The 27,371-nt window shown below is 46.4% G+C and overlaps 1 long non-coding RNA gene across 2 annotated transcripts; it reads left to right on the forward strand.

The window, feature by feature from the left end:
* Positions 1–75: 75 nt before the first annotated feature.
* On the forward strand, positions 76–27,232 carry Gm36619. Of its 2 annotated transcripts, XR_389416.3 has the most exons (4): positions 76–138; positions 1,839–2,040; positions 5,967–6,172; positions 26,954–27,232. It is a non-coding gene; the product is annotated as a predicted gene, 36619 (long non-coding RNA). The 2 variants fall into 2 exon arrangements; XR_880481.1 differs by lacking the exon at positions 26,954–27,232 and having other exon boundaries at positions 5,967–6,539.
* The last annotated feature ends 139 nt before the right edge of the window (positions 27,233–27,371 follow it).

The raw sequence follows: 27,371 nt of genomic DNA on the forward strand, positions 1-27,371 counted from the left end.
TGCGCAGCTCTCACGATGGACGTGGCTTATTTTCAGGTGTATGAGGAAGTCAGGTGCAAGTCATAAGACTTGGCTGCAGTCCGGGTGCCATCTTGGGACTACCGCCGCACCCGCTCCCCAGAACCTATGATGTAACAGGTAAACATAAAAATGAATGACGTTAATTTTAGAAGGGAAGATGTTGGCCTTGTGGTTATTTTTCAAGGATTCTTGATTTTTAGATATCTCTGCTGAAGGTAAACCGTACCGGGCAGTGGTGGCGCACGCCTTTGATCCCAGAACTTGGGAGGCTGAGGCAGGTGGATTTCTGAGTCCGAGGCCAGCCTGGTCTACAGAGTGAGTTCCAGGACAGCCAGGGCTACACAGAGAAACCCTGTCTCGAAAAACCAAAACAAACAAACAAACAAAATAATCTCAGATGAATGAGGCAGGGAATGCACTGTAGCTCATTGGTTAAGTGACCCGGGTTTAATCCCTAGCGCTTCCTGAAAGTGAGGTGATGCTGTGTGCCCCCCCCCCCCCCCGTGCGTAATCCCAGCACCTAGGAGACGGAGGCGGGAGGATCAGACAGAAGTTCAAAGTCATCCTCAGCTGCATAGCAAGCCTGAGGAAGCACCGGTCATCGAAGTGTTCCTTCTGTGTCTGGGTTCTTGCATGGGTTTCCTACTGCTGAGTCTCCTGTGTATTGTGTAGCATGCATCTCTGCATTGTGTAATAATCTCTTCTATGAATATGCTGCACTGGACCATGGCTGTAGCATGCCCTGGGTTCAATCCTAGCTTCACAAACCAAAAGTCAAGAAACAAATTCAGCTTGGGCACTCCACAGGTGTTGTCTGTTTCTCCCCTGACAGACACTTGTGTGGCTCCCTGCCCCCAGCTCCTATGGAGAATGTTCTTGTACACAGTTATAGGCACATTTTTGTGTAGAAATATATTTTCCTTTCTTTGGGGTAAATACTAGGGTGAGAAATTGGCAGGTCCTGTGGTAACACCACATGTAGCTTTTGGAGGTGACCAAGTTGTTTTCTGTGATGACCACATTAAATTCATGTCTACGAGCGGTGTGAAGTTTTCTCCATCACTTGCTATTGCAGCCACTATGAAAGCTTTCTACCTTCGTAAGTTCCCTGGTTGTGATGCTGAACACAGGCATTTTCTGTGGAAACAAGCAAAAGGGGCCGGAGGCACCAACAAAGCTTTATTGCAGCCTTCCCCTGAACAGGAAAGCAGTGTTCACCGAGCACTATTTAGCTGACAAATGGAGGACTCATGGGGCCCTTTCTAGGGTTGTTGGCATGGGCTGGAGTCTGGTCATGAGTATTACACTCAGAATTTTCTTTGTCTGTTTGTCTTTGAAACAGGGCCCTAACTAAGCAGCCCTGGCTGTCCTGGATCTCATGGCCAGTTTGAGCTGACATAGATCCACCTACCTCTGCCTCCCCAGTGCTGGGATAAAAGCCCACCACAGCCTGCTAGGTTATGGTGTTTAGGTTGTAGGTTGGTTTATTCCTGATGGCATCACAGTGTAACCTTGCTTCAAGGTAGGACTTCTGGGACGGGTGCACTCCATAGGTGGTTCAAAAGATAAGGCAGGATAAGGAAAAGCCACACCGTTGCTTTGAGTGGGTAAAACTAGAATTTTATCCATCTCTTATCCATGGTGGTCCTCAACTATCTCATCTGCGCCCGAGACTTAAGCTGATATGAAGCACACCTGCTGGAGAAAAGCAAAAAATTGTCCAGCATCATATCAGTTGTGTTTGTGTTGCCGTGACAAAACACCATGACCGACAGCAATTTATAAAAGAGAGATTTCATTTAAGTTTGTGGTTCCAGGGGTCTCGAGAGCGGTAAGAGTGGAGAAGGCACGGCCGGCCGCAGGAGGCCAGGGAACAGGAAGCTGAGCGAGAAGAACCCAGCCACACACAGGAAACAGAGAGAGCAAGCCGGAAGTGGGGCGGAGCCGTAAGACCATCGAAGGCCACCCCTACACCGCTTTCTCCAGCAAGGCTGCACCACTGTCATGTTTTCCTCTGGGGTAAATAGGAGTTATTGATGGGCAAAGAATTGCTATGAAACTGCCAAAATGTTTTCTTGTTGATGGTTTGAGACAGGGTCTCCCTCCTTAGCCCTGGTTCTGCTGGAATTCACTCTGTCAACCAGGCTGACATCAAATTCACAGGTCCCACCTGTCTCTGTCCCGTTAGTGCTGCGATTAAAGGCTTGTACCACCACAACCAGTGCCAAAACAATTTTTTTCTCTACTTTTTTTTTTAATATCCATTTTACATCCCAATTATGGCTCCCCCTTATTCCCAGTCCTGCTCTTACAAATATCTTCCCCCTTGTTACCCCCTCCCCTTCTCTGAGGAGAAGGGGAAGCCCCCCTTTGCGTACCACCACACCCTGGGACATCTAGTCCCAGCAGGACTAGGCACATTCTCTCACACCGAGGCCCAACCAGGCAGTCCAGGTAGGGGAAGGGGATCCAATGACAGGCAATAGAGTCTAGATAGAGTCCACCTGTTAGGAGCCCCACATGAAGAAGACCAAGCTGCACATTTACTACAAACATGTAGGGGGGCTTAGGTCCATCCCCTGCATTCCCTTTGATTGGTGGCTCAGTCTCTGTGAGACCCAATGGGCCTAGGTTAGTTGACTCTGTAGGTCTTCCTGTGGTGTCCTTGACCCCTCCAGATCACTCAACCATATTCCCGTACTCTTCCACAGGACACCCCTCCACCCCCATCCCCATCCCTGTGTTCTACCTAATGTTTGGCTATGGGTCTCTGCATCTGCCCCCATCTGCTGCTGGATGAAGTCTCTCATTTATTCTAGGTTCCTGTCTGCAAGCATAGCAGGGTATCATTAATAGTGTCAGGAGTTGGCTCTCTCCCATAGGATGGGTCTCAAGTTGGGGCAATCATTGGTTGGCTGATCCCTTGGTCTCTGTCCCATCTTTATTCCTGCACATCTTGTAGGCAGGACAAATTTTGGTTTGTTCCAAAGTGATTTTTAAAGCATTACCATTTTGTGTTTTGTTGGTTTAAAACACTTTAGCTATTCTGGTGGGTGCGTGATCCTGCCTCACTACGGTCTCAGTCTCCATCTCGATGGTGACTAAGGATGCCTCCTATGCACTTATTTACCATCTGAATGGTTCCTTTATAGAATGCATGACTATTCAATTTTTTTGCTCATTGGACAGCATTTTAATGTGTGAAAGGATTATACATCCTTCAAGATATGGAAGAAAAAGCACAAAGCCCTAAATTCTGTGAATTCAGATGTGTAAAAAAAGACAAGGAAGTGCAAACTATATCAGCTTGGTGTCTCATTCTGGGTGGCTGTCAGAGCCCTGTGAGCTGACTTAAGAATTGGGTCCCTGCAATGGGTGCTGGCACTTGCAAGGGGATCATGAGCTCAAGGCCATACTGAGCTGCATAATGAGACCTTGTCTCAGTAACTAGACTGGGGTTGGAGGTCAGTACTAAAGGGCTAGCCTAGCCTAAATTCCCGAGTTCCACCCCCAGCACTATAAAAGGAAAAGGAGGAAGAGGTGGAGGGAAATAAAGAAAAGGAAAGCCAGTGTAGGTTCTCACAGGACTCAGGCTCTGAGAGGCCTCCTGCCAGACCAGCCAGTCATTGCAATGAACATTTGCAAGCAAAGAGGTGTGGACAAAATGGAACACAGTGGGACACGCTGTGACTACCCTACAGTTTCCACGAGATTTTTTTTCTCTTTGTTGTAGGGGAATTTGCAAGGATGGAGGGCAGGTTTGAGGCGAAGGGGTGATGAGTGGGACTGGGGGCATGATGTGAAGTTCACATATACATACATACATACATACATACACACACACACACACACACACACACACACACACACCAATAAATAGGTCTTTAAAATCTTTTTTTTAATACTTATTTATTTATTATATGTAAGTACACTGTAGCTATCTTCAGACACTCCAGAAGAGGGAGTCAGATCTCGTTATGGATGGTTGTGAGCCACCATGTGGTTGCTGGGATTTGAACTCCGGACCTTCGGAAGAGCAGTCGGGTGCTCTTACCCAGGGTGATCAGTGACACAGTTGACTTTCCCAGCCCCAAGGCAGCTTCCCCACCATGAAAAGCTTTAGAGGTCATAGTTCACCATTGCTTTGCTATACAAATGGTATCGTTCCAGCAGAGGGCTGGGGATAGAACTTAGCTGGTGGAATATTTGCCTTGCATGCATGAGAATTCCTAGATCCTGTCTCAGATCCTGCATGCAATAATTCATGGTACTGCACACCTGTAATCCTAGGTAGATGAAGGAGGATCAGAAGTTCAAGGTCAGCCTCAGCTACTTAGTGAGTTGGAAGTGAGTGAGGGCCACAAGAGACAAAACAAACAAACAAACAAACAAACACCCAAGCTGAATTTGGTACGTATACTTAACACTGAGATTTTTTCCCTCTAATTTAAAAGAAATTAAAACATATTTGCCAACCCCTCGGGCACCTCATCTTTGCCTGATGGATACGTTAGCCCTGTAAGTGAGCATGCCCTCCAGCAACTGGGACACCGAGCTGTCGTTTTTTTTGTTTTTTTGTTTTTTTTTTTGTTTTTTTCCCATCCACATATGAGGTAGTGTAGCTCAGTGGTAAAGTACTCGCTGAGCCTGTGCAACACCTTGGATTCATTCCTCAGAAGAACAAAACAAAATGTCCCAAACTCTAAAGGTCACTGTAGTTAGAAGAGAGAACTTGACTCAGGCAGAGGCCGAGAGCAAAGCCACTCTGGAGGCCGCTCTGGAGGATCCATCAGGATCCTCGGGACCCTCTGGGTGCTTCTCAGACCCTCATCCATCAGAGCACCAACCTCTGGAGGAGGTGGAACATGTTCTTCTCCTTGGGACAAACCGAGTACTCTCAGAAAACACTAAAGATAGGGTTGTCCATGAAAACCACATCCAGGCACAAACATTTCAGGCTAACAAAGCTGTAGATTTTTTTTCAAGGTGTGTTTATTTTTACTTTATGCAAATGAATTTGCCTGCAAGTATGTCTATGCAGCACATGCATGCCTCCTGCCTGCAGAGACCAGATGGGGGCATCAGATCCCCTGGGACACATAAGTTGGGGTGCTGAGAATTGGACCAGTGCTCTTAGCTGTCAAGGCACTTCTCTAGCCCCTGAACCACTCATTTTTGATATAGAAATGCTTAAAATAACTTGGTCTATCAGAGTAATATTTTAGCTTCCTTTTCCAGATTATCTGAACACTTGAACAAGTGACAGCTCATTTTTGTGTTTGATTCCTTTTGCTTTTTTCGAGACAGAGTTTCTCTGTGTAGCCCTGGCTATCCTGGAACTCACTCTGTAGACCAGGCTGGCCTTGAACTCAGAAATCCGCCTGCCTCTGCCTTGCCTCCCAAGTGCTAGGATTAAAGGCATGCATCACTGCCACCACCACCTGGCCTACTTTTTTATTATCATGGAGACTCATGGTGAGTCCCAAGTGCTGGGATTAAAGACATGCACGGCCACTGCCAGGCAACAGCTGGTATTTTTAAGTTGACATATTAACAGTTTGTTAGGCCTTAAGATATTCAAAAACATGGGAACATTGTGTTTGTTTACATAGTAATGGTGAAGAGATTCAAATATGGTGAATGCATTAGTCTATCTGGAAATAGCCAAGGCTGATTTCTTTACTTAATTAAAAACTCTGTAAAATGTCAACATTATTTGCTGTTTAATTTTATTTATTATTGTAGTGTGTGATCTGTGGGTGAGTGAGGGCCACGTCACATGAGTGGAAGTCAGAGGACAACTTCTGGTACTGCATTCTCTCACTCTAATGGAGGATCCAACTCTGGGTTGTGTAGCAAGTGATTTTATTATCCACCGAGGCACCTTGCTCTCCCCCAAATACTAATTTCAAAAGTGAAAATAACCAATGACGTTCCATCTGCAGACAAAAATCGGCCCATGAAGATACAGAGAAGTTTCTTACAGTGACTGTAAGTTCCACAGAGGACGGCGTTGAGTCTGCAGCAAGGAAAGCAGCTGTGACAAGCAGGGGCTCCAGGAGGAACCGGCTACTCTCCTCTGGGCTTCCTACTTCCAATAGCTGGTGTCTCCATCCTCAGCTCAGCCCTTGCTTCAGCTAGGAATACACAAGTGAGTCCATGTGCATCCTTGCCCTTGCCGACACCCCGGTGTCAGAGCCGATCAATGTGCTGTGATCACCTTCCTGTGACATACGCTTTGAAACATCCGTCAGCACCTGCTCTCTCAACTCCGACTTCCATCTTGGCCCACACTCGGCTCTTGCATTATTTATCTGGCTATTTATTCCTCCCAGATTCTTCCTGGTACTCCCTGGGTGCAAATCAGAACTTTTGAAAACAGCCTCAAGTTTCCCAGTCACTAGAGGCCCATTTACTCTCATTTACTGGAGTAAGGATCTCTTCAATGGTGCCCCAGTGGCTCGGGTAAATGGATGCCCCTCTCCAACTGCCTAATTGCATCCTGAGCACGACTTGGCCATTGGACAACTTCCAGAGTTCTATTTTTATTTATCTCATTATTATCTTTGTACTTACTCTGATAACTTCTCAGAGTCACCAGATGGTATTTTTGGATAAGGAAAACTCTAAAGCCACTGAGCTATTTCAGGGGGGATACATGGGGATACATATGCAGAGTCTCTGTTTTAAATGTGAAGGTCATTGTGTTCTTATATGCAGACATAACCATCACATGGTTTTCCTATTGAAGTAACAAAGTCTTGTGAGAAAAACGGAAGGGAGGGCTAGGAGGCTATGTTCAATGGACTAGCTATACGTATATGAAAAGAAAGTTTTTTAAGCTTACAAAGTCCTTGATCCCTGAAGTATTCTTACCTTCATGCCACACTGTCTACCTGGTCTCACACCTCCAAAAGCCATATCCTCCCCCCCCCCCACCAACACACACACACACACACACACACACACACACACACACACACACACACTTATACAGAAGTGATTCTGGAGTGGTACATGTGTTCTATGAGCTCCTGTTGGTATGCGTATGCCAAGTCTTGTAATGAGGATGCTGAAGTCACTGCCGGGGAGTATCCCTAGCCCTGGCATTGTATCTACAGAGGCTGAGAGCCCCTCTGCAGGGACAGAAGCAGATGTGCTCAGCGAAGGTAGGTCAAGCTTGGGGCGTGGCAGAGAGACAAGCCAGCTGGTTCCCCACAGCCTTCTGCTTCCTGGGTCCAGGCCCCGTGAGCCTGGCTGGTCGGACCTATGACTCTGTGGTCACCGCAGAGCCTCTGCTTTGTCCCAGTTATACTGCTTAGCGCTCATGAATTACAACCTGTAATTAACAGCTGTGGCTGTGAAGTAGAGGCCTTTTTATGGCTGGCTGGAGAGACTGGTCCCTGGTTAAGAGCACTTGCTGCTTTGGCAGAGGGTCTGAGTTCAGTTCTCAGCACCCATATTAGAGAGATCTCAACCACCTGTCACTCTGTATCCAGGGGGATCAACGGCCTCTTCTGGCCTCTTGGAGCATATGGTGCATCCATATATGCATGCAAAGAAATACATACACACAGACAAAAATTCTCACACACAACAAAATAAAAATGCAGAAAATGAACACACCACACAAGTATAGAGATAACCACACATATATAGAGATAGCCACACATGTATAGAGATAACCACACACGTATAGAGATAGCCACATTTCACTGTCTCCTTGGTTATCTCAAGAACTTGTACTTTTCAGTGGAGATTTATCAACCCCATCATACCCCGAGGCAAAGGCTCAGACATTTAATAAGTCTATGACAGACTGTATTATTTGGAGGTACAGAACAGTCGCTGACATCAAAGCATGTATCAACAAACAGAACACCATCACCATACACTAAGTGCTTGTGTCCAGGGCAATGACATTTGGAGATAGTAGCTTTGGAAGGTATGGGCAGGTCACAGAGGCAGAGTCCTCACAGACAAAAGTAGTGTTCTTATGGAAGCACTTTTAAGACTGCACTCCTATCATGAAAAAAATAAGAACAAAGCCCTAGAGAACTGTGCCCCCACCCCCACCCCGAAGCAGAGAGCTCACCCTCACCAGGCACTGAGTCAGTGGGGACCGAGACCAAAACCTTGGTCTCTAGGGTTCTGGGAAATGAGCGTTGATTGTAAGATGCCTATTCTTAGGGCCTTTGTTTATAACAGCCTGTGGCCTAAAACAGCACCGAGCTCTTCCTAAGTCTCTTCCTGTAGATGCTTAGGGCTAACAACTCAAAAACACTGCCTAGCATGGAGAACTGAAGCCAGCCTGGGCTTTCAAATGCCTATGGCAGGCTCAGTCTCTCTCTCTGTCTCTCTCTCTCTCTGTCTCTCTCTCTCTCTGCCTCCAGTTTGTGAATAAGATGTAAGCTCTCAGCCACAGTTCCAGCACCATGCTTGCCCGACTGCCACAGTGGGCATAGAGTCACCTTCTAAAGCTGTAAGCAAGCCCCCAGTTAAATGCTTTCTTTCCTACGGTGTCTTGGTTATGGCGACTCTTCATAGCAGTGACATAGACAGAGACTCAGGCAGGGTGCTAAGGATTTATTTGTAGGAGCTGAGCATAACTCATGTGTTTTAGGGAGACAATGTATGTGTGTGTGGGTGTGTGTGTGTGTGTGTGTGTGTGTGTGTGTATGTGTATGTGTATGTGTATGTGTATGTGTATTGTAGTGTGCTCATATTGGCCAGTGGAAGACATCAAGTGTCCTGCCTTACCACTTTCCACGGTATTCTCAGGTTGACAGCCAGCAAGCTCCACAGAAATAACAAGTGGGTTCGGTCATGTTTGCTTTTTTTTTTTTTTTTTTTCTTTTTTGAGTGGGTCCCTGGGATTTGAACTCAGGTCTTTACATTTGCACAGCAAACTGAGCCATCTCTCCATCCCAGACTAGGAATTTTTTTATAGAGGTAATTAGGTACTTTCAAAATTGCCCAGGGAGCTAGAAAATAGGCTCAAAGCCAGCGCTCTGGGATGATTCCGTAGAACGGGGCAGATTTGGCCCTCTGGAGAATCCTCACAGCCCTTGCCGGAAGGTCAGTCTCACTGGGAAGATGGCTTCTTCCTCAAGCCCACTGGAGAACACAGTGACATTGAGAGAGACTCTAATAAAGCTAAGGATACCACTTACCCAGCAAAACCATTGTGTAGCTGACTTGGCTCTTACATAAGCGAGGCAGATGAAGCTATCACTAACTGAGGTGCCTATAAACATATCAAAGCCGAAGCCTGCCAGCGCTCCCAGCATCCCTCAGTACCTGTGGCTCCTCCCAGCACTTCTCACCACACACCTCACTCTAAACCTCTCCTATGCAGGAGCTGGGCTTCCACTTTCCTCCCTCCAGCCTGATCCCTATATAACTCAGCCATTTCGACTTTGCCACTCACTCTCTTGGCCTCTTGGACCTGATCGCCTCTCTTGCCCGCCCTCCCCATCTCTTCTCATGGTCCAGTTTAGTCTCCCGGTCGTGTTCAGCCTGAAATTTTCCCTCTGTCTGCTTTCTCCCTCATATCTACAATAAAACTCCTCTCCATACTTTAGGAGTGATCATGTCCCCCTCCCCCTTTCCCCTTTCTTTGTCTTTTCGTTCAGTTATTAACCTCATGGTGCAGACAGGGAAACTGAGGTAGGAGAGTAATAGAAAGTCACATGGGAAGAAAACAGCAGAAGAGATGTGCCTGCGTCCCCTTGCTGTAAGTGATACCTAGCTACAAACAGGGTTGAGTTTTGTTATTATTGTTTTAAGACAGGATCTCACCGTGTCTCCATGGCTAGCCTGGAATTTGTAGTGTAGGCTGGCTTCAAAGAACTCACAGAAGTCCTCTTGCCTCTGCTTCCCTAGTAAATACTGCAATTAAAGGTGTGTGCCATCATGGCCAGCCTTGAAGCAAGAGATTTGGGTTTTCATGGATTTTTTTTTTTAAGCACACTAGACTGGGTTCATGGTAGCAGCCCTGTGGTTGTCTCCCCTATCCATCCAGCAGCTGCAGAGCCCGGGTTGCTATAGCGAATGTGCCACAGCGAAAAATCAGCAGTCAAAGAGCCTAATCTGCTTGTCATCAGCTGTCCCACGATAAACTCACCACAGAACCCTATCACAGCAATTCACTAGGTCTGGATTGTAGCTGGCACACATTGCTGTCCGGATAAGGCAGGCATAAGCTAAGTACATGGACACATCCTGCGATCTTAGCATGATAGTGAAGGTAGACGGCAGGAGGCCTAGCCGATCTCACCTACACAAGTTCGACAGTAGATCCTATCTCAAAAAACAAAACAAAACAAAACAAAACAAGAAAAAAACCATAATAAAGAAGAGAAAAAGACTGAGGCTGAAGTTAGCTTGTTGCCTGCTCTTATTGTGTAGGTAGAAGTTGCACATTTAACATAAACATTGATGTTTTAGCTTCACTGATTTTTGGCACGATAAGAAGTGCTTTCTTTGGGCCTGGGTTAAAAGCACTGGTTGCTCTCCCAGTAGACTTGGGGTCAATTCCCAGCACCCACATGGCAGCTTACAACTGTCTGTAACTCCGGTTCCAAGGGACCCAATACCCTCACACGGACATTCATGCTGGCAAAACAGAAGTCTATGATCATAAAATAAATATTTTTTTTTTTAAAAACAAAATGCTTTCTTTAATCCCAGCACTCGGGAGACAGAGGCAGGAGGATTTCTGAGTTCGAGGCCAGCCTGGTCAACAAAGTGAGTTCCAGGGCAGCCAGGGCTACACAGAGAAATCCTGTCTTGAAAAAAACCAAAACAAACAAGCAAACAAAAAACAACAACAACAACAAAAAAAACCCAAAAGAAAACAAAATAGAACAAGCAAACAACCCTAAATGCTAATCACAAGCTCCGTGGATGTCTAGACAGACATAATTCAGGAGTGAAATCATTGTTACCTCTTTTGTAAGGACTGTCACAGCTCACACAACAAAGGGTTTAAGGATAAGTTTGGGGTGCCAGAAGAGAGATCTCAACACCACAAACCTTTACTCTTGATCAAGGGGGCGCACATGGAGGGGGAGCATGCAGAGACAGGAAGCCACTGGTTTTTATTCTAACGCAGGCAGGTGGTTGACTGTGTCTTTCCCTTGGCTGGGGCTGACCTTACAGTCTCCATTGGTTTTAAAAGAATCCGTGCAAAGGGGATGAAGCAGAGAGAAGTGAGCCACCTTAACTGAGAATGCAGTGGGGCCTGTGGGTGAACAAAGGTTTTACTGAGTGAGTGCAGAGGCTTACAAATCAAGGGTGATAAACATTTGAATTAATTGTCATAAACACGGGTTTTATAATATCTGGTAGAAAAGAGGAGGCAAATTTGAGTTGCCATGGCCCTGGAAACAGGGAGCCAGGTTACCCCAGGTTCTGTGTTCCAACATAGCTTCATGGAGCTTTATAGCAGGAGAACAAAGGTGTAAGTCAGGCAGTTTAAAAATCCATTGGTGGATACATCTGAGAGGAGGGTCAGGGAAGATGGCCTCCGATACTGTCCCAAGCTCTGCTTCTTTGGGAGCCATCACACATAGCATGGCGGAGCTGAGCGGGAGGGCTTCCCAGAACAGGGTAGAAGACAGATCTGGGAAGGTCGTCTCATCCTTACCCAGGCATGGCAGTCAGAATCTCCTCCTCCTCTACCCTGGACAAAGGGCGAGAAGAGACAGAGAGAGAGGCAAGGCTATCAAGACTGCAGAGCTTCCCAGCACCCAGAAGGAAAGACCAGAGTGAAGCCGCGACTGGAGCACCGTCACACCCCTAAAGTGACGCTGGGGGCTTAAATCCTAGAACTGCTGTAACCAAGTGCTTTGACCTGCGTGGCTTCAAACAATGAGAATTTATTCTTTACGATTCTGTTGACTTGGCGACCAAAGTCCAAGTGCCAAAGAGGCCACCTTGGATTATAGACCAACCCTTCCTACCCTTGCCTCTGTCCTTGTATGTGACAGTTTTCCTGCTTGCACGTGCATGTGTGTGTGCATCTCTCTCTCTCTCTCTCTCTATCTCTCTCTCTGTGTGTGTGTGTGTGTGTGTGTGTATGTGTTTATGGTGAAAAAAGGAACCCAGGGCCTGGTTCATGCTAAGCATGCACTCTACTAAGGGGAGTCACAAACCTATTTCTATCTAGGGGTCTTGATTGTGTTCATTTTCTTCAACTGTTAAAGAATTAAAAGGCATGGAAAACTCAAGTCTCACACATAAAAGGCAGAAACAGGCAAATAATCTTATTAAAAATGAGGTAGTACACATGTGCACACACATCTGCTTCTCCTACACACATCCCATGGGAAAGGGATCTGGGAGTGGAAATCCATTTCCCTGAATGGCTTTGGCACTTGAAGTGGTTTTTGTGGCCTGGTGTCTTAGTTTGTGTTCTGTCGCTGTGAAGAGACACCATGACCATGGCAACTCATAAGAAGAAAAAACACTTTATTAGGACGAGCTTATAGTTTCAGAGGTTTAGTCCGTCACCGTCGTGTGGCACGTAGATAGAAGTGGTGCTGGAGAAGGTGCTGAGAGTTCTACATCTGGATCAGCAGGCAGCAGTAGGAGAGTGAGGCTTGGATTGGCTAGGACTTTTGAAACCTCAAAGTCTACCACTAGTGACATTCTTCCTCCAACAAGGCCACACCTCCTAATCTTTTAAATAGTGCCACTCTCTAGTGACCAAGAATCAAATCTATGAGCCTGTGGGGGACATTCTCATTCAAACCATCTGGGGCATCTGGGATAGGTCCCTCTCCCCTCATTTTGGATTTGGTTAGCTTAGGCACAGAAAGGGGAGCTGACTTGCCTGCAGCTTCAGGTATACAAGTTCAGGACCTGCCTTGAACACATATCTGTCCAGCTTGGCCCAGTCCTTCATATCTTCCTGTGTGAGTGCATGTGTTTGTGTTCACCTAGCCCAGTCCAACATGTCTTCTGTGTGCACTTGTATGCATGTGTATCTGTGTGTCTGTGTGTTCGTGCATGCATATGTGTGTACCTGTGTGCCTGCATGCGAGTGCATGTGCATATGTGTGCTTGTGAGTCTGTGCTTGTGCATATGTGTATGTTTGTGCCTGTGTGCCTATGTAGTCTGTGTGTGCACATGCGTGTGAGCATGCACACTGCCTGTGGAGATCAGAGATGGACCTCACATGTGGGAGGCACCCACCTTTGTTTTCCCATTAAGGCAGGAGTTTCCTCTTTCTGGCTCTTTTCACATCAGCATAGCAGCCTTGCTATGTACAAATACCACCCCAGACCACCATTATCTGAATGTGGAGAATGTCACCCAAGATGTGTGACATTGTTGCTCCCATAAACTTCTGGCAACTGCCACACTCTAAGCCGTAGATGTCACCGTGACCTCATTTCCTCACGCAGGACTAATAATTAGGAGGACCGTCGAGTGCATTGTAAAAGTGTATGTTTGAAGCAAACCAGAATAACTAAGTACTGGTGTCAGCATGAATTATTTCTGGGTGGGGACATTTTTAAATGTTCTCCGTATTCTTAATTTTTAATGGGTGACTTTGTTTTTCTCAACATTGTTATTAGACGCGTTCTCACGCCCGGCCAGGAAGAACACCACAGACCAGAATCTTCTGCGGCAAAACTTTATTGCTTACATCTTCAGGAGCCAGAGTGCAAGAAGCAAGAGAGAGAGAAAACGAACCCCGTCCCTTTTTTAGGAGAGTTATATTTCGCCTAGGACGTGTCACTCCCTGATTGGCTGCAGCCCATCGGCCGAGTTGACGTCACGGGGAAGGCAGAGCACATGGAGTGGAGTACCACCCTCGGCATATGCGCAGATTATTTGTTTACCACTTAGAACACAGCTGTCAGCGCCATCTTGTAACGGCGAATGTGGGCGTGGCTCCCAACATCTCCCCCTTTCCTTTTAATAAGAGCAAATAGGCCACCCATATTAATGAGAGTGGAGATAGAGGTCAAATCCCCAGTGTGTAGGTAAAGGAGCCATGTACAGGATTAGCTCTTAGGCTCACAGGCTTTTACCCAGAGCAACCCTGACCTGCTCCCGTGTCGTTTTGCCTGGGGGAAGGGAACTAGGACACTGAACCTTCATGAAAGATGACATGTCTCCCTAGAATAGGCTCATATATGCCGCAGAGCCTTTCCATTGCAGTGCTTAGCCGTGCAACTCTCTCGGGCTGCTGAAGCACACTCACTCTATCCCGTGCAATGAGTCTAGCCTCGTGAGATGTAAGAGCTGAGTGGCCAGCGACCTATTGCCTAAGCATAGATAACCATATATCAGGGGGAGCTCCATGTTCTAGTCCTGCAAGCGCCTGGGCAATAACCACCTTGTCTCTCCTAGTTTGGGCCTTAAGCTTACAGACCAATCAAAGAAGCAACACTAATCCACAGCAAAGTGTATCTCCAAATAATATTAATCCCACCCATTTTTTAAAGAAAGAAAATGCTGAGGAGATCCAATTGGGTAATCCTTTGGTCAGGGACAGGTCCAAGCGCGTGGAGTTGACCTGAAGTCTCAATTCCCGAAGGATCTGTTCAAATTCAGCCGTCCAATTCTGTAACATATACTGAAAAAGACTTTTTGACAAATTAGCTGCCCTAGTAAATTTAACATACTGAATGGAAATAACACACAATCCCGGAAACTTTTGTTCACATCTCAGCTGAGCTATTTGCCATAATACATCTAGTTGTTTCTGGACAAGATCTATGAGTTGATTAACCAGCATGAGACCTCTCTGTATCTTGACATTAGCTGAGGCCTGTTCATCTATGACTGTAGTCACTGAGGCTGACAAAGTGTTAATGGTGTCAGTTGTCTGGACCTGTCCAGACAGAGCCAAGGCTGTCTGAATCAAGGCTAAACCCAGTTCCTAGTTAGTGTAAAAAGGCAGGAGAATACTTGAGCATTATACATCACCGTCATTGGGAGTGGAAATGTCGACATTATCCCCCAACGCTGCTCTCTCTTTATTATTGACGCCCTGGACATCACCAAGACGAGGGACATCAGTATTCCCTTGGTCAGTCTGGATTTTTCGGGTGAGTCTTTCTGGTATCCAAAATGGGTTGTCTTCATTCTGTGGGAAAACACAGATAGCTCCCCTGGATCTTATCAAAATAGGATCCGGGCCATACCATTTATTATCAAGGACATTTTTCCATTTAACCATCTCATTGGGCCTATCTGGCTCTGTACAATGACGTTCAGCCGCAGTATGGCCATGAGCATCAATATTTAAAAAATTGAGTGTAAAGAGTGCCATAGACACAGACACTCTTGGTGCTCGGGGTAAAATCTCTTCAAAAGTTCCCCTCTTCTGTTTTATAAGATAGGCTTTGAGGGTGCGATGCGCACGCTCAACAATACCCTGTCCTTGAGGGTTGTATGGAAGTCCAGTTAGGTGGGTTACGTCCATCTGACGGCAGAACTGTTGGAATTTTTGAGACGTATAAGCTGGTCCATTATCAGTCTTAAGGAGTCTGGGTTTCCCCCAAGCACTCCATGCCTCAAGACAATGTTGAATCACATGTGAGGCTTTTTCTCCGGTTAACGGAGAAGCAAACATGATGCCAGAACATGTGTCAATGGACACATGGAGATATTGAAGTTTTCCAAAGGAAGAAACATGTGTAACATCCATTTGCCAGACCTGTAGAGGTCGAATACCGCGTGGGTTAATTCCCACATGAGGAACTGGCAAGAACTCACAGCAGCTTTGACATTGAGTAACAATGTCACGGGCTTCTTTTCTTGTCAGGGAGAAACGACTGCGTAATGTTTCAGCCGTCACATGAAAATTGTTATGAAAATTTCTTGCAGCCTCTACCGGGGATGATAGGGCAGCAGCCACCACTTTAGTGGCCTTATCTGCCAAATCATTTCCCAGAGCCATGGGGCCAGGTAGGCCTGAATGGGCTCTAACATGAGTAATATAAACAGGAAATCTTTTAGATAACAAAACTAATTGTATCTGCTGAAAAATATTGGCAACTCTACTGGAAGGCTTAATCACTCCAGCCACTTCTAAAAGATTTACTGCATTAACCACATAACAGGAATCTGACACAATATTAAGGGGTTCTAAAAAGGTTTTTAAAACTTCTAAGACCACTAAACATTCTACCACTTGAGGTGAAATTTCATTATACTGTTTGGATACCACTTTACCATTAGCCACATAGGCACCTATGCCAGTTTTTGATCCATCAGTATATACCACAATCCCATTTTTAAGTGGGTTTCTTACTGTTATTTGTGGAAACACAACAGATTGATTTTGGGCAAACTGTAAGATTGGATGTTTTGGATAATGGTTATCTATTTTTCCTGAAAAGGAGGTAACTAAAACTGCCCAATCATTAGATGTGGCTGCCAAGGTTTGAACCTGTGCAGCGGTATAAGGTACAATTAAAAGATATGGACTTCGCCCAAAGTGGGTGATTGCTGCTTTTAGACCTTTAAGGGCAAGCTGTGCAATTGCATCAGGATACCAATCTATTATTTTAGCTGGGGATACGTTTGGATGGATCCACAACAATGGCCCATTCTGCCACAAAACTGCAGTTGGCAATTGTGCTGTCTTAAAGACACACAAACTGAAAGGTTGCGAATCCTCAATACGTTGTAATTGTGCATTCTGTAAGGCCTTTTCCACTTTTTGTAAGGCCTGGTTAGCAGCTAGAGTAAGAGTCCTAGGGGAGGAGATATGAGGATCTCCTTCTAAAATACTAAACAAAGGCCTTAACTCAGCGGAAGGAATCTTTAAAAAAGGTCTAAGCCAATTAATATCTCCCAACAGCTTTTGAAAATCATTTAAGGTATGGAGGTGATCTCTTCTTATCTCTACCTTTTGGGGCACAATCTTATCTGGGGACACCACAGAGCCCAAGAATTGTCCTGTATCAGAAATTTGGACCTTTTCTGTGGCTATCTGTAAACCCCACTGACTTAAAGTTTTAAGTAGAAAAGGATATGCCTTTTGTAGCATGGTAAGGTCTTTATGGCACAGGAGGATGTCATCCATGTAAAGGAGCAAAATTAAAGAGGGGAATTGTTCCCTCACTGGCAAAAGAGCTTCTTGCACATAAAGTTGGCACATAGTAGGACTATTGGACATTCCCTGTGGTAAGACCTTCCATTGATACCTCTTATCAGGTTCCATGTGATTAATAGAGGGGATGGTAAAGGCAAATCTGGGCCTATCTCTTGGACACAAAGGTATAGAAAAGAAACAATCTTTAATATCTATAATAATTAAATTCCAGCCACGTGGTAAGGCGGAAAGTACAGGGAGACCCCTCTGTACTGGGCCAAATAAGTTCATTTGCTCATTAATGGCTCTGAGGTCATGGAGCAGTCTCCACTTTCCTGACTTTTTCTTAATTACAAAAATTGGAGTATTCCAAGGTGAGGTAGATGGCTCAATATGGCCTAGTTTTAATTGTTCCTCTACCAGTTGAATCACAGCTTCTAGTTTTTCAGAGGATAGGTGCCATTGAGGAACCCACACTGGATTCCCCGTTTTCCATGGTATGGGTCGTGCTGCCCCAATGGCCGCTAAGGAAAACCCAGACCCTGTCTGTCTTGGTTTCCATTAGGTGAGATGGGCTCTATCCTTCCCTGTTCTTGATGTCCTAACCCTTTTCCTTCTTTATAACCCATCTTTGCCATGATATTTTTTGCTTTAGCTGAATACCCTCCCGATGGGGCGTTTTCATTGGACAAAATAAGGCCCAAATGCTGCATAATATCCCTTCCCCAGAGGTTAACCGGGAGTGGGAGCACATAAGGTATGAATTTCCCTTGCTGTCCTTCAGAGGATTCCCACGTCAAGGCAACGGAGCTTATAGTGGGACATGATTGATAACCTAGGCCCTGTAATGAATGAGATGACTCTGTGGTGGGCCATGCTTTGGGCCACCAATGTGTAGAGATTATACTTTTATCTGCTCCGGTATCAAGGATGCCTTCAAACTCTTTTCCATTAATCTTAAGGCGGAGCTTAGGTCTATCATTTAAAGATACAACCAAATAGGCAGAATCATTTCCTGAGGAGCCCATTTTCTTTATCTCAGGTCCTGCAGATTTCTCCCTGGTATTATCAGGGAGGAGCAGCAGCTGAGCTATCCTATCTCCTTTACTAATAGAAAAAACGCCCTTAGGGCTTGAGCACAGGACCTGTATTTCAGGGGAATGTTGACAATCCATAACTCCAGGGTGGACTACTAAGCCCTGCAAGGTGAGTGAACCCCGGCCGAGAATAAGGCCCATGGTTCCCGGGGGCAAGGATGGTATAGGCTCCACTGGCACCGGCTGAATACTCATTTGAGGCATTAATAGGAAGTCGGAGGCGGCACGCAGGTCCACCCTTGTGGGTCTTCCTGGGTCGCCTCTCTGACTGCTTCCTGGGTCCTGACAAACCGGTTCCCATATCTTTGAGGGCCCTGGGACCGAGGGCCCGATGACCCGTTTTTTGGCACATAAGTTGATTGACTATCAGGTGGGGGAAGAATTCTGCCCTTTATATCCCTCACAGAGCGACACTGGTCGGCTCTATGATAACCCTTGCCACACTTAGAGCAAAGAGTGAGAGTCCCTCCCTGTTTATCTGGAGCTCTGCAATCTTTCTTAAAATGCCCAGGCTTTCCGCAATTAAAACATGTCCTCTGATCATTTCTGCTCATGGAGCGGTTCTGAGATTGGAGGATGGCGGCCGCTAAGCCTGCATTGGTGAGAGGTCCCCCAAGCTCTCGACAGACCCTGAGCCAGTCTTGTAAGCCTTTGTTCTTTCTTGGGGCTATGGCCGCTCGGCACTCCTTTGTGGCTTGCTCATAGATTAGCTGTTCTATCAGAGGCGCAGCTTGCTCTGACTCTCCAAAAATACGCTCTGCTGCCTCTGTCATTCTGGCCACAAAATCTGAGAAGGATTCCTGAGGTCCCTGGACAACTTTTGTTAATTGACCAGTGGTTTCACCTGCTCGGGAGAGCGCCTTCCAGGCCCTAATAGCCGTGGAGGAAACTTGGGCATAAGCTCCCCAATGGTAGTTTGTTTGATCAGCAGAATAAGCTCCCTGACCCGTTAACAAGTCAAAAGTCCAATCTCTCTGCTCTGGAGTCAAAGCAGCTGCGTTTGCTCGGGCCTGCGCTTGTGCAGCTTCGTGCCAAAGCGCTCTCCATTCCATATATTTGCCCATACTAGGGAGAGCGGCTTTTACAACCGTTTGCCAGTCGGCAGGAGTTAGTGCCATGCCGGCGAGCCTGTCTAACTGCACCAAGGTAAAATTAGCATTGGTTCCGTATTTACGGACCGACTCGGCAAGCTCTTTAATTTGTAAGTATTCTACCGGAGCGTGGACACGCCCACCCTCGGCTCCTTCAAAGACCGGAAATGCCTGTTGTATTTTCCTTTGTTCCTCTCTGGGAATGAATGAGTCTGCGCACTGCCTCTCTGCGCATTGCCTCTCTGCGCAGGGCTGACGCACTACGCAGGGCGGGGACTCCGCATAGGGCGGACCTTGAAGCCGACTGCCCTGAGGCCAATCAGCAAACTGGCCTTCGCCAGCCGCTTTTGGCTTCCTTAACTGATTAGCTAGCACTTTACCTGGCTGGTACCCTTTTTTCTCATAATGAGCTGCTTCTTCCTCCCAGTCTGTTTCTTCAGAGGAGAATTCATCATCTGATTCAGAGCTACCAAGAGCTGGCTCCCCGAGCCCATCCAGCGATGAGCACAGGCTCCTTTTCCTAGAGACCTCCGCTAATTGATCTTTCTTCTTTTCCCTTTTTCCTCTTTTTCTTCTAATCTCTCTCCAGGTATTCCTACCTAACCTTAACTTTTCCTCGGGTTCAAGACCCTTGGAAAGGCCTGTATACTTATTTTGTGTACCATATTTCCTCTTTGTTCCTACTCTCTCTCCCCGCTTTACTTCTGATAGCTTGTCCTGAATTTCCTCTAGAATTTTCAGCCCTATCTTAATCACTTGATAACATGTGAAAAGGAACAAAAGGGCTCCTAACACCAGAAAAAATTCAAGGCCAAACATATTCCACTTTACTTCTGATAGACTGTCTTGAATTTCCTTAGAAAGTTCAAGATCAGACTTACCTCGTAAAGCTGTACTCACTGGTACTCTCGTTCCCCAGCTGAAAAGTTCTGAATTCATACAGTTGAATCCTTCTTAACAGTCTGCTTTACGGGAACCTTTATTACCGCGACCCGCAGTTCTGGTTCTGGAATGAGGGATCTTCCTTGCGCCAGTCCCGAGTTTTTTCTCGTCCCGGAATTCGGCACCAATTGTTATTAGACGCGTTCTCACGCCCGGCCAGGAAGAACACCACAGACCAGAATCTTCTGCGGCAAAACTTTATTGCTTACATCTTCAGGAGCCAGAGTGCAAGAAGCAAGAGAGAGAGAAAACGAACCCCGTCCCTTTTTTAGGAGAGTTATATTTCGCCTAGGACGTGTCACTCCCTGATTGGCTGCAGCCCATCGGCCGAGTTGACGTCACGGGGAAGGCAGAGCACATGGAGTGGAGTACCACCCTCGGCATATGCGCAGATTATTTGTTTACCACTTAGAACACAGCTGTCAGCGCCATCTTGTAACGGCGAATGTGGGCGCGGCTCCCAACACAACATAGCAAAGCTTTTCTCGAATAATAACATTAAGTAAATGACAAAAGACATTCACGGTATAAGGCAGGCATGACCTCTTCTGGGTCACTCCCATTAGCTGCTGTATGTTGTCTTTTTCTCAGACTTTTAGTCCGTACTTGCACCTCGATGTGTAAGCGCTGATAGGCAGTCAGCATTCCTGTTCTCTGGCTGGGTGTAAGGAAGGTCTTCCCTTGGGGTTGTGCAGACTCCGCAAGGGCTTGACATTTGTCTCCCCACCTGGATGGAGCTCGTTTTTCTTGACTTGTTTTGCAGCTGAACAACTAATCACTACTTTTTATAGCCGTGGGAATTATTTTTTAAGCAAACCTCCTGCTAATGAAGGATGAAAATTTTTATTTAAAAAAAAGTGTGTGTGTGTATGAGTGTGTGTATGTGTATGTGTTTGTGTATGTATGTGTGTATATGTATGTGTGAGTGTGTGTATGTGTGTGTGTATGAGTATGTGTGTGTATGAGTGTGTGTATGTGTATGTATGTGTTTGTGTATGTATATGTGTATATGTATGTGTGAGTGTGTGTATGTGTGTGTGTATGAGTATGTGTGTGTATGTGTGTATGAGTGTGTGTATGTGTGAGTGTGTGTGTGTTGGGGGGTTGTTTTAGCTTTCCGTCACTGTAGTAAATACCAGAGAGAATCAACTTAGAAAGATAACGAGCTTCGAGTGTGCCAGTGCTTGCTGCTGAGCCTGGTGCCTCCCGTGTGCTAGGAACAGACTGTCTTCCCGATTTCTCCAGCTCGCTGACTTAGCCCACCTTTTCTTCCTCACTGAGCTGGGAGGCCTCGCTTTGAGGTTGATGTTGATCTGGAACTTGTAGTACTCTCGACCTTGTCCTCCCAAGTCGACATACCCCACTGTGCCTGGCCAAGGTTTGTTTGGATTTGTGGTTTTGGAACGTTTGGGCCTTGAATGACTGCTTGGTCTCGTTCCTTCCGGTCCTGTTGTTCACCTGGGAGTTCACAGTACAGTAACACTGCTCATCTCAAGGCTGGAAAGCTAGAGAGGGAGGGAGGGAGGGAGGGAGGGAGGGAGAAAAAGAAAGAAAGGGAGGAGGAGGAGGAGGAGGAAGAGGAGGAGGAAGGAGGGAAGAAAAGAGAGATGAAAAGGCCGGAGTCCTGTGATTTCTTTTAAGGACATACCTTCAATTACCCAAACACCCCCCCCCCCCCCCACACACACACACACACACACAAGGTACCACTCCATTACCTCCTAATAGCACCATGCTGGAGACTAAGACTTTAACATGTGGGCCTTTGGGAGCCATTTAAGGTCCAAACTATGCAATTAATGGATGCTGCAGCATCCTCCCCTCAGTGTCACAGCCCATGGCTGACACGCCTATGACAGACTAACTAATAAGAGAAAAGCATGACAGATCATTTGAGAAGTTTTATGGGGCATGTGGGTCTTCAGCAATGAAAGTCGAGAGAAACGGGGTTAAGTGTGAGCTTTTGTGCAGATGTCTGAGGAAGAGTGGGCAGTTAAGGAGAAAAGTGAGTGAACCCGAGGGATAGGTCACAGCAGACCCGAGGTCTAGGGCTGGAGAGATGTCTCAATGCTCTCCAGGAGGACCTGAGTTCCAGTTCCCAGCAAGTTCATAAGTGGCTCACACTGCCTCTAACTGGCTGGTGGTAGACAGTCGTCAAAACACTCGAGCAGTTGGACCCCAGTGACGTCTGGGATGCCAATACGTCTTAAATTTCACCATAGCCTGGCCTGACTAAGGTACGTTGTGGGAATATTTGGTGGCACATGGCCTTAGTGTGGCACTTCACAGATGACATGGAAGAGCATGTACTGTCCAGTCCTATAGATAGATTCCTCTCTGCCCCTAATGTAACCTTAATTTTCTTCTCCGATGTGACTGTAGGGTCCCCATAGCGATTCAGTGAGATGACAAAGATCAACTGGAGAAAGGATCTTTCTTATTTTCTTTCTTTCTTTCTTTCTTTCTTTCTTTCTTTCTTTCTTTCTTTCTTCCTTCCTTCCTTCCTTCCTTCCTTCCTTCCTTCCTTTCTTTCTTTCTTTCTTTCTTTCTTTCTTTCTTTCTTTCTTTCTTTCTTTCTTTCTTTCTTTCTTTCTTTTTTCCACAAAGGCAATGACAGTGTAAAACCTCCAGCATACCATGGCTCATGAGTTCGAATCCCTGTTCTCTCAGGGAGGGCAAGGTGGGGGGTATGGACAGTGTGGAGGGCCCATAAGTGATGGTGAGGTGAATGAAGGGTTGCCAGAGGAAGAGCTTGTGAATGGTTCTCTTTGCAATCTGAATGAGTCTAAGGGACAGACTTGACTTTGTACGTGAGGTCCTTTCCATGTGACTTCATCTCTCTGCCTTCTTTTCTGAATTAGACTGAGATAGCTGGATAGTAGGGGTGAAGGCAGTGTGTTCTCTTGTGCGGCCTAGCCTTGACGCAGAACTTAAGGGAATTACAAAGAGCATCTCCTAGATCGTGAAGGGAGGAGCAGGGCGGAATCAGGACGTCCATTCTTTACTGTTCTGATGATCTCATTATATCCTTTAGATCAAACTGCTTAGTGTGTCCTACACAGACATCCTGGAAGTTGTCTGATCTCTGGGCCCCAGCATGATCCCAACCATCAGGGTCCTGGGGTTTATTATTAAGTGTGTGTGTGTGTGTGTGTGTGTGTGTGTGTGTGTACACATGAGTGAGAGTGACCATAGAGATCAGAAGAGGACATTGGATACCCTTGAGCTGGAGTTATGGGTAGCTGTGAACCTCTGGATGAATGTGAGCGGGTAGGAACTGAACCTGGGTTCTCTATAAAAGCAGCAAGTCCACTTAATTACCTAACCATCCTTCCAGGCAGTAAAGAGTTAAGTTTGTGTTGTTTTAGACAGGGTCTCACTGTGTAGACTGGTCTAGAACTCGCTGTGCAGAGGGAGCTAACCTCAAGCTTGCAGGCCACCATGACTAGCCTGTTTCTTTTTCAGTACTCACATGTGACAGTTTTCCCACATGCCTCTAGTAAGTACCCTATGGTGAAGGACTCAGAGCCTAGCCGCAAAGAGCAAACCCCGCTGTTTGCTCCTGGCTGCGGTCTACTCCACCAGCTGACCCGATGGCAATGCCTGAGAAGCAAGAACAGCTGCTGTTGCTTCCTCTTTTCTTCCTCCCCTTCCTCTTCCTCCTTATCCTCCTCCCACGCTCTCCTCTTTCCTTTTCTCTTTTTAAATTCATGAGAACTCTACTGCCCCCAGCAAGCACACACATAAAATTCTTTTGTTGATTTGAGAGACATGGGCTGGAGTTCACGCCTCAAGGCCACTTGAGTCACCAGTGAAACAACCACGCAGAAGATCCGGGGCCATCCCCAAGGCTGGGACCCACACTCCTCATTTGGCATATGCTGCTGAAATTCACTTCTCAGTGGCTTATATCAGACACCATTGTTTGTGAATGGAACCTTGAGTCTTTAGGGGTCTTTAGCCTTCGATCATCCATTCAGAATAATGAGGGGCAGGAGTCTCTCAAGGTTCAGCTGACAAGACCATTTTGTAGGTCGTTAGGATCTCCTCATTTTATAGGAAAAGACAACCAAAGCACATATTATAGGCCCATGGAGGAGCTCTCCGGCCCTGGAGAATGTGTTGGTCACAGCAGCTGCGGGACAGCTTCCACAGCTTCCTGGGAGTGACACTATTGTGAGGGGCAGAGGACCACTCTGCTTGTTAACATCTGTTTCCTACTCGTATCTATCCCCTCCTCTGTGCTTCTCTCGAGGGCCGTCAGCCTCTGAAGAACATGTCCTCCAGTCAGACATGGTGACAGAGGAATATTTCACAGAGCTGGACGATTATTAGATGTTGGTGTGAATCCTCAAACCCCGGGCTCAGGGGAAGGCAGTGACCCGATTACTGACAGCTGCTAGCGTCTCCTCTCTCCACATTTCAGTTTCCCCAGCAGAGGGGCACAGACACTGCCATCATTAACATTTAATTTTGATTTAGTAAGTCTGTGCAGGCAGGGCCAGCTAAATGCAGGCTGCTGTCTATAAAGGTTCAGTCCCTCTTGAGGTCGTTACAAACTGCACCTGCTCAGGCCCAAGCGACAGCTGCAGGATGATTTTCAAGGTCACCCGGCTTCTGAAGGCTGCTGCAGACTCTTGGAAGTGGAACCAAAGAGCTATGCCTGCTGCCAGCATGACTGGCAAACACTCCCCCACTCCCCTGTGACTGTACAAGAGAGAAGAGCAGACCCTGAGATGGATACCCCGGCTTATGACAGAGAGAAGATGACTCAACATGTGTCTTAGTGATGTCACTTTAAAAAGTGACCTAAGCAGAACTCAGCACTCAGATTGGACCATAGCAGACTCCCTTGACGAGACTCTGGGCAGGAGCTCCCGGCGTCGGTCTAAAAGTGGTGAATGATTTTGACATTCACTAAAAGACAGCCCAGCTTCTAACGGCTCGAACCTGTACTTCCAGGATAAACCCAGCTCCTCCTCTTAAAATGACTGTGGCAAAGCTCAGCTTTGCTGGAATTCTGTTCCAGCTAAATCTAGTGATAGATAAGCCCTAGGGTGGTTCCTTTAGAGAGCTTGTGCCACTGTATAGCCCCTTTCTTTCACAGTGCTGATCTTCTAATACACAGTTATACACATACACACACACACACACACACACACACTCACACACATACACAGACTCACATGTACACACACTCACACATCACATTCACATACATTCACACACATTCATACACATACACACACACACACACATATACACAGACTCACATGTACACACACTCACACATTATATTCACATACATTCATACACATACACACACATTCACTCATACACACACATATACACACACTCATACACACACATGCACTCACACACATACACACACTCACACATCACATTCACACAAATACACATACTCACACACATTCACTCATACACACACACACACTCATACACATACACACACTCACACACATACACACACTCACACATCACATTCACTCAAATACACACACTCACACACATTCACTCATACACACACACACACTCATACACACACACACACTCATACACACACACACACTCACACACATACACACATCACATTCACACAAATACACACATTCACACACATTCAGTTATACACACACATACATATACACACTCACACACATACTCACTCATAAATACACACATATACTTATACACACACACATTAATTCACACACACATATATACACTCAAACACACACATATTCACTGACACACATATACACACACTCACACAATTCACTCACACAATACATACACACACACTCACTCTTACACAAACACTCGTATATGCATTCTCACACTCACATGTGCTTAGAATCTCTCGTTTGTTGCTTTTAGGATTTCAGAGCCTTTTAGAAATGCTGACGTTCAGGAACTAACTCCTCTCAACTGTCAGCATCTGGCTCCAACCTGCTCAGTGACCTCCTATCAAGCCAAAAGGGTCTGACAAGTGTGCTGCTGCTCTAAGCAAGCAAGAACCAACTAGCACACGCACACAAGTCTGTGCCCAAGGCTCCACTTGTCCCCATCTGACTCCCTCAGTCCCTTGCACTCTCAGAAGCTGGGCTGAGCCCTGCTGCTTTTGTTAGCCCTTGCAGTGGGTTAGCACAGGCAACTAATTGGTCATATACAGTGCCGTACCTAGTGTCCAGCTTTACCCCTGACGGAGGGGTACGCACATTTAGACAGTCCACAGAGCTAAGAAGGCTGAGGTTATGACCTTAATCTCCATATGGTTCCGCCATATGGAGATTGTGGTCCCATCTGTCATCTCGGGTGGTTCGCAAATGCCTTCCCTAGATCACAGGGGACACCAGATGAGAGAGCAGAGATGACTCAGCACAAACCTTGGACCTTTTGGGTTTCTCGTGACTGTTTAAGAATGCAGTGTACAGATGGAGTGGTTCATTGATCCTTTTATGTACCTTAGCTGGGGGGACAGCACCTATTCATTCTCTCTCTCTCTCTCTCTCTCTCTCTCTCTCTCTCTCTCTCTCTCCTGCAGATGCCTTTCTTGTGATTTATCGCAGATGCTCAAAATTTTCCTGTTCCTTCAGCATCTATTTCATGGCCCATCTCCTTCACACTTCCCTTTCAAACACTCCACCTCCCAATTCACTCACCCTGGTACACAGAGAATTTATCTTCCTCACCCTGACTGATTTTGTTCTCGCCACAGCTCATGGTTCATGCATTCATGCTTTACTGCATGGAAGAGAAATGAGGACAAGAGAGCCCAACTCTTCTTTTGTTCAGCAAAGCAGCGGCACATGAAACTGTGGGGTGCGGAGCATCCACCCCAAGCTGGCGGTCAAGCTGCCAGTGCCATCCATGAGAGGCATGAAAGATGCAGAAGTGGACGGGTTGTGGATTCTTCCTTCGTGGTATCAGAAAGCCGCTGAGGCCAGGCAACTTGCAGCAAGGATGGAACCCCTGCAAGGCTGAGAGAGGCCGTGTGGGAAGCTGTGAAGGTGAGGCTGGGTTGTGGTGAGGATACCAAGATCCTAGAGATGTCAGAGCCGTGAGACATCTCAAGGAGGGCTACCTCCAGAGAATGGAACCAGCTCCAGACAGAAACTGTGTGTAGGAAGCAACAA

Source organism: Mus musculus, chromosome 5 (assembly GCF_000001635.26).
Source record: "Mus musculus strain C57BL/6J chromosome 5, GRCm38.p6 C57BL/6J".
NCBI classification, from domain to species: domain Eukaryota; kingdom Metazoa; phylum Chordata; class Mammalia; order Rodentia; family Muridae; genus Mus; species Mus musculus.